The sequence below is a fragment of the Lynx rufus genome, unplaced genomic scaffold (genome assembly GCF_022079265.1).
Source record: "Lynx rufus isolate CCGP_SWC_20201006 ecotype Redwood Valley unplaced genomic scaffold, mLynRuf1.p SCAF_15, whole genome shotgun sequence".
Taxonomy (NCBI): domain Eukaryota; kingdom Metazoa; phylum Chordata; class Mammalia; order Carnivora; family Felidae; genus Lynx; species Lynx rufus.
The window spans coordinates 50,630,133-50,638,159 of NW_025814829.1; the positions used below are offsets into that span (position 1 = coordinate 50,630,133).

General features: G+C 34.7%; 1 pseudogene; it reads left to right on the forward strand.

Annotated features, from left to right (window-relative positions):
• The first annotated feature begins 2,523 nt into the window (after nucleotides 1-2,523).
• Nucleotides 2,524-2,704, forward strand: LOC124510529 (uncharacterized; annotated as a pseudogene).
• The last annotated feature ends 5,323 nt before the right edge of the window (nucleotides 2,705-8,027 follow it).

Sequence of the window (8,027 nt, forward strand, 5' to 3'; positions counted from 1 at the left end):
GCGTATGCTTAGATAGTCTATAAATCAAAGGATATTTGTACTTAGATTATTTTTTCTTTTTACCGTTTTACTCAGCTCTTGTTTGAAAGGTTCCAATCTTTTGTGTCTCATGAAAGATTCCTTTGTCGTGTCACATTGGGAAGAGTACTGTCATACGCATGTTCCTCAGTTGCCGGGACTCAGACTCCTGTCCTTAGATCGTAGGAAGGACGTGTTATCATGACCTTGGACTGTGTTGGTGAAATATGTTCTCTCTGAAGATAACAGTCTCATTGAAAAATGAATCTGCACTTCCATAGGTTGAAGAAGAATTTCAGCTCCTGCACCCTGCTGTAGCAAGAGTACTAATAAAAACCTTGAACCCATTACTCATGTATGAGAACAAAGAGACCTTTATTGAAAATCAAATAAAAAGTATAGAGAGTCAGGCAGCACATTAAGTGAAGATTCCAGCCTTCTTCTTCGCTCATATTGCTTTTCATGGCATTGAGATTAAAGGTTTGATAGAATTCAACACAGTGACCTTTGCAAGGCTTGATTTTGCTATATCTGCAGAGTCTATTCACCTCTTTACCCAGAACTGACCTTCACTTCTCGACAAGATGTCTGTCTTCATTGTACCTTTCATGCCTATCTCAATCCTCACCAACAAAATAGGTACTTTTAAAACAGTTTCTCAGGCCTTTCTGCATTCAATACGCATTCATTCACTCACTCAACATGTGTTGAGTGCCTACTAACACTGAGGATTAAAATAAACAGATAAACAAAAAAATTGGTCGCCTACAGTGTGCTCACTATCAAAGAGAAGATATAAACACATAATTAAAAATGTATTCATGTAGCAAAGTTGATGATTGAACACTATATTTTTCTCTTTATTTTCTTCTTTCTTTCTTTCTTTCTTTCTTTCTTTCTTTCTTTCTTTCAGAGAGAGAAAGAGAATGAGTGGGGAGGGGCAGAGGTCAAGTGCAGGAGAGAGAATCTTAACTAGATTCCATGCCCAGCACAGAGTCCAATGCAGGGCTCCCTCCCGTGACCATGAGAGGATGATCTGAGCCAAAATCAAGAGTCAGACTCTTAACTGACTGAGCCACCCAGGCACCTCTGAAAACTATAGTTTTCAAATAAAAAAGTAATTTATTTAATTTACAAAATCTATCTATTTCCCTAGTCCACCCCTCTGCCCCCCGCCCTTCATCCAGCAGGGCCAAAAGAAAAACTTAAATTCAACATTTAATGGTATCTCAGACTCCTGGGGAGCAAATATTCTCTTAAAGATAACTCAGTCTCTTTGGGGATGTTGATGCTCAATCTTTCCACTTGCTTTCCATCCCCCTGGCTTTCTTCTAGGATAGCATCTGAGCACATCAGGGAGGGGCTTCAAATCTCAAAGAGGAGAGAGATCCTAAGACCCACAAATAAGATCCACAATCCATAAATAAGTCCTGTTTTTATTTCTAGGTCCTCTGTGACAAGGCTTCTGGTTGGGACCAATTCCTGGCTTCCCTTTTGCAGGTATTATTGATGAAAGTATGATTTCTTGGTCTTAGATGGGTAGGCCAATGTTCACCATGGCTTCCTAAGCCACACTTTGGTGCAATCCAGCACACCCGTCTCAGTTTTCAGCCCGTGGGTTCAGCTCTCCAGCACTGGGATCCTTTTTACAAGTCTCCTCATCACTTGCCACAACAATACCATACAGGTGCAATGGTTCAACTCATTTACTTTCCTTACCCCCCATCGTCCACACCATTGGCATGTGAACCTCTGGGTCTCTTCTATACACTTAAGGAATTGAGGGAGTCTTCCTTCAGAGGGCTAACTCAGGCCTCATAAGCAAACCAAGCCTTTCCATGTTTTGTTTGTTTGTTTTTTCTTGATACAGGATAAAACTCTGTGAGGTCATCTCTTCCTGAAGTTCCAAATAGGAAATAGAAAAGCCCTTGGAGTTGGAGCGATGGGGGGGGGGGGGGGAATCTCTATGGGAGAATGCTTGAGAAACGGATTCTGACCATTTACTTCCTCCCATCTCTTTTTTCTTTTCTTTTCTTTTTTTTTTTTCCCACGATCTCTTACTCCAGAAGGTGGGATTTTTCACTTTCCTATATGGAAAGGACATGTGTCTTCTGAATTCTCTCTACCCGTGGGAATTTGATGCTCAGGTCAACCTTTCCTGGCCCTTGATGATTTTTAAAGAGTAGAAAAAGTTAGAGGTTTATTTTGCTCCCTCTACAATGCTTGGCTTCTAAGAATATTGTCATAAAGATTACTCAAAAATCCCATTTTGGGTAGCCAGTGATTGAATATCACCTCTTTCTTTGCTGTTCCTGTTTGGTATCTCCAGTAGATGGATATCGCTAAATAACTAGGAAGCTACATTCATGGAAATATAACAAGAAAGCTTCACATTTTCATATTTATTATATATTATGATTATTTATACATCTTCTGAAATTTAAAATAGATTACATATTTGTAGTTTTATAATATGTTATATGCTATTATATAAAACAGTCAAAGATTGCTTCTCAGCCTTATGGCTAAGATCAAGTGTAGTATCTGTTCTTATCAGTTTAATAAAACAGTCAAAGAATATTCTATCAGCTTCTGTGATTGAGTGAACAAACAAGAGTTGGACTGGCTGTAGTTATCACAATCAGGTGCCATTTATTACTATCGTTTATGCCAAACAGAAACTCATAGAAAAGCAGAAATAGAACAGATCCTTTTTGACAATAAGACAATATAGTTAAAAATTACATTTAAAAAAGTATAACATAAATTATGACAATTAAAATTAATCTTTATTAAAATTTTATTTATTTATTTACTTATTTGAAAGAGTGTGTACAAGCATGCATCACAAGAGCATGGGAGGGGCAGAGAGAGAATTCCAAGCAGGATCTGTGCTTTCAGTGTGGAACCCTACATGGGGCTCAATCGCAGGAACATGAGATCATGACCTGAGCCGAAATCAAGGGCTGGATGCTCAACCGACTGAGCTATCCAGGCGCCGCAGAAAATTAACATTTTAAATTTGTAAAAATACATGAACCTAAGCATAATGAAAACTAGAATTATAAAATATTTAGAAAGTTATATAGACTCCTGGTAAACATGGCAAGTTGAGTAGGCAAACGCCAAACCAATGAAAGGAATGACTGAGTCAGAAAGGAGACCCTGAAGGAGCCTCCTGAAAAATAACTTGCACTGAGTTTTCCTCTGGTGCCTTGATCCTCTCTCTTTGCTGTAATTGTTAAAAATTTCACAACTGTTTGAATATGTGTGAGCTTCTTTTAAGCTCCTGCTAAGGATTTGATATCTTCCTTTTCATGTCTTTTTTCAATTCTGGAAAATTTTTTAGTTCTTATCTCTACCATAATTGGCTCTCTCCCATTCTCTCTGTGCCCTCTGTCTGGAATTTTTTTAAACAACATATATCAGAATTGGTGATTACATCCTTCATGTTCCTAACTTCTCTATCCTATATTGTCTCTGTCTCTCGGTATGGTGTTTTGAGAAACTTGACTTCCTCAGACCTATTTTCCAATTCTTTTTTTTTTTATTTTAATTTTTTATTTTTTTATTAAAATGTTTTATTTATTTTTGAGACAGAGAGAGACAGAGCATGAGCAGGGGAGGGGCAGAGAGAGAGGGAGACACAGAATCTGAAGCAGACTCCAGGCTCCAAGCCGTCAGCACAGAGCCTGATGCAGGGCTTGAACTCATGAACCGTGAGATCATGACCTGAATCAAAGTCAGATGCTTAACCGACTGAGCCACCCAGGCACCCCCTATTTTCCAGTTCTTGACCTCTTTCTTGAGCAGGGTCTGGTTTGTTGTTCAACCTATCTGAGTTATTTTATTTCAATGACTGCCTACATTAATTGATTCTTTTCCATTCTGTCCTATTCTTGCCCAATGACTTCTAACACATCTTTTATTTTTTGAAATACTCTGAACATATTTATTTAATCTCTTTTAGATTATTATCTTTCGTTAAGGTAAAAAAATTCCCACTTATGCATCCAGTGCCTTCCCTCAAGTTGGTTTGCTCATTTTTGATGTTTGTGATTTTATTATGAGTAAATATAAAAATAATCACTAAATTGTTATAATTAAAAATCAAGCTTGACCAAAAATCTAGGCAAAAATTACATGGAAAATAAGAGCGTGGAGCTAAATCATTCTAAGGTTTTTTAGACTGTTTAATAGGAAGATATAGATAATGATTAAATTTTAAACTATTAAATTAAATTAAATTAAATTAAATTAATGTTACAGATTTGAGGTTAACCACTAAAAGAACATAAATGGAATGTATAATTCCAAAACCACTAGAGGAAAATAAAGAATTTAAAAAATTCAATAAAATCAATAGAAAACAAAAAAAAGAGGGGGGGGATATAGAGAGAAGCATGGTAAATATAAAACACAAAATCAAGTATATCAATACTCAAAATATTACAAACAGATTTAAATTAATTATTAAAAGTCCAAATTGGTCAGACAATATTTAAAGGACAAATCCAGCACTATGATACCAACAAAAGACACACTTAAAGTAAATTGCACCAACAAGATAAGTAAGTCCAGGGCAGGTAAGGTATCATGGTGACCATAGTTAACAATATTAAATTTTATATTTGAAAGAGAGAGTGGATTTTTAAAGTTCTCATCAGAAGAAAAAAAATGTAACTAAGTGTGGTGACGGATGTTAACTAAATTTATTTTAATCATTTCACAATACATATACCTATATCAAACCATTATGTTTTATGCTTAAAACTATATACAGTGTTATGAGTCAATTATACTTCAGTTTAAAAGAGTAGATTATACCTAAAGACTAAAAAATAAGAGGATGGAAATATTAATAAATGAAGGGATTAAATAAACGCTGGTTTAGTCACATGACAAAATACCATACAGCGGCTAAAAACAAATGAGCTCTCCATATCCAGATGTATCAATATATCAATCAATCTATATAGGTCCATTAGTATAGTTTTTGAAAATTGAATATAAAAGATGCAGAAGTATACATCGGTATGGTAGTATTATAACTACTTTAATAAGTGCTTTAAAAGCATAAAATAGAGGCGCCTGGGTGGCTCAGTCAGTTAAGCGGCTGACTTCGGCTCAGGTCATGATCTTGCGGTCTGTGAGTTCGAGCCCCGCGTCGGGCTCTGTGCTGACCGCTCAGAGCCTGGAGCCTGTTTCAGATTCTGTGTCTCCCTCTCTCTGACTCTCCCCCGTTCATGCTCTCTCTCTCTCTCTGTCTCAAAAATAAATAAACGTTAAAAAAAATTTTAAAGCATAAAATAATACTGTATTATTTTATGTATGTTATGTTATGTATATGTATATTATTCATGAATTTGTAGACTTGTAAATTTAAAGGTGTGGAATTGACAGTCATATCAAATTCATGATGATGATTGCCTCTGTGAAAAGAAGGAGAAAAATTATCATGGAACAGGAAACAAAGACAACTTCAACTTCATAATGTTTTATTTTTGCCAAATCCTAAGAAAAAGTAAAAACTAAAATAATGAATACACTATTTAATAAAGTAGTAATAATAGGAACATTATTATCAAGGAACATATTCTATGTGCCAGATATATATAATATTAATTATATAAGTTATTTAAGAAATAAAGAACGATAGAAGGAACTTACAATCATTGATTAAAAAATGTAAAAGCATTGTAAGAGAATACATCCTATAACTTGAAAGTAAATAAGCAAAGTGTTTCAGGAAAATGAAAATAAAATGTACCGCTCCTAGAAATGGTAAAAATATTTACTGGATCAAAATTCATGGAATAAATAAAGACATTTGTTAAATAATTGTCCCTTCAAAAGACACTGGAGCCAAGTAATTTTATGGATGCATTTATCCAAACATTCAGGGAACAAATAATTCTGGGCTTTTTAAATTGTTCTAGAACATAGAGAAAGAGGGAATGTTCCCAATTTCTTTTTTTTTCTTTTGATAGCTAACAAAACTCTGATACCAAAATTTTATAGAGAAGCGCAAAAACCAAAGGACTCACCAATTTCCCAAACAACCTAAAATATTTCTTAAAAGACTAAGCTATAATGACTAAGCAGGATTTGTTCTAAGAAGAAATGAGTGGTTTGATATTAGGATATGTATTACTATCATTCATCAAAAGAAAAGCATCAGAAGAGATGCTGAAGAGGCAGTTAATAAAATTCAACATCTATTCTCATAAAAGCTTTAAAAATAAGATTAGAGAGTAACTTTTTAGCATGATAAGATACACAGCTTAAAATAATTGAACAATATCATGTCTTATGATGATGTAACTCTACAGAAAGTCAGGAATAATGAAAAGAGCCTATGATCACAAAGGTTGTGTAGGATTGTCCAAGAAATGCCAGCTAACACAATTAAATAAGAGAACTGTGTAATGTTGGAAAGAGGAAGCACACTTATCAAGTGTTATAAAATGATATGATTGTCCACCTGAATAGCCTGAGAAAATCAACAGAAAAAAAACCCTTAGAACCAATGAGTTCAATACTGTAGTGAGTTACAAATTAAAATTTAAAAGTTCCATAGTTTTCCCACATTTCAAGTATAGTCAGATACAATATACAATATTAAATAAAATACCCTAATCATAATGGTAATAAAATGTCAAATGCCAAATGATAAAATGAAAAAGACATGTATAGGACTTACAAAAGGCCAACTGTAATCCACTCTTGAAGGAAATCAAAGGAGACTTGCTTTGAAGAGGAGAAACATAGCACATCTCCAGATGAAAATACTCAATATGTTAAAAATGTTGATTAGTCCTGGGGGGACGCTGGGTGGCTCAGTCAGTTAAGCATCTGACTTTGGCTCAGGTCATGATCTCGTGGTTCCTGAGTTTGGGCCCCATGGGGGACTCTGTGCTGACAGCTCAGAGCCTGGAGCCTGCTTCAGATTCTGTGTCTCTCTTTCTCTGACCCTCCCGCACTCGTGCTCACCCCCTCTCTCTCTCTCTCAAAAATTAACATTAAAAATCTTTTAAAAATTAAAAAAATAAATTAAAAATGTTGACGAGTCCTGAATAAATCAGTAAATTTAATGTAGTTGCAACAATAGTTACTTTTTTTTCAATTTCCAAAATTATTTTAGAGTTAAGCTAGAACAAAGATACAAGCCCAATTTTCTAAAGTGTATTCTGGCAAATTGTATCAAAAAATGTATGCTTTGATATAATAAATTCAGCTTTTAGGAATAAATTTCTAAAACATAATCAGGCAGGAGCACAGCAATGTATATACAAGAATATTCATAAAAGTATTTTTTATAATGGAAAAATGTGAAAAGAACTAAGTAATAGGATAATGATTAAATACATTATAAATTTATTAAATACTATGCAGCTATTAAAATAATGAAGTCATTGGAGTACACTAGTTTGGGATGATGTTCACAAGGTACGAGGGTTTTTTTTGTTATGTTTAACTTTTAATTCCACGATAGTTTACATACAGTGTTATATTAGTTTCAGGTGAACAATATAGTGATTCAACAATTCCATACATCACCCCAGTGCTCATCACAAGTGTCCTCCTTAATGCCTGTCACCTATTTCACCCATCCCCCCACTCACCTCCCCTCTGGTAACCATCAGTTTGTTCTCTATAGTTAAGACTCTGTTTCTTGGTTTGCCTCTCTCTCTCTCTCTCTCTCTCTCTCTCTCTCTTTGGCTTTCCTCATTTGTTTTGTTTCTTCAGTTCCACATATGAGTGAAATCATTTCACATTTGTCCTTCTTTGAGTTATTTCGCTGAGAATATACTCTCTTGCTTCATTCATGTCATCACAAATGGCAAGATTTCGTTGTTTTTTATGGTTGAATAAAAATTTTTATGGCTGTTTTTATGGCTGAATAGTACATTCATTGAATATAATATTACATTCTTTATCCATTCATTTATCGATGGATACTTGGGCAGTTTCCATAATTTGGCTATTGTAAATAATGATGCTATAAA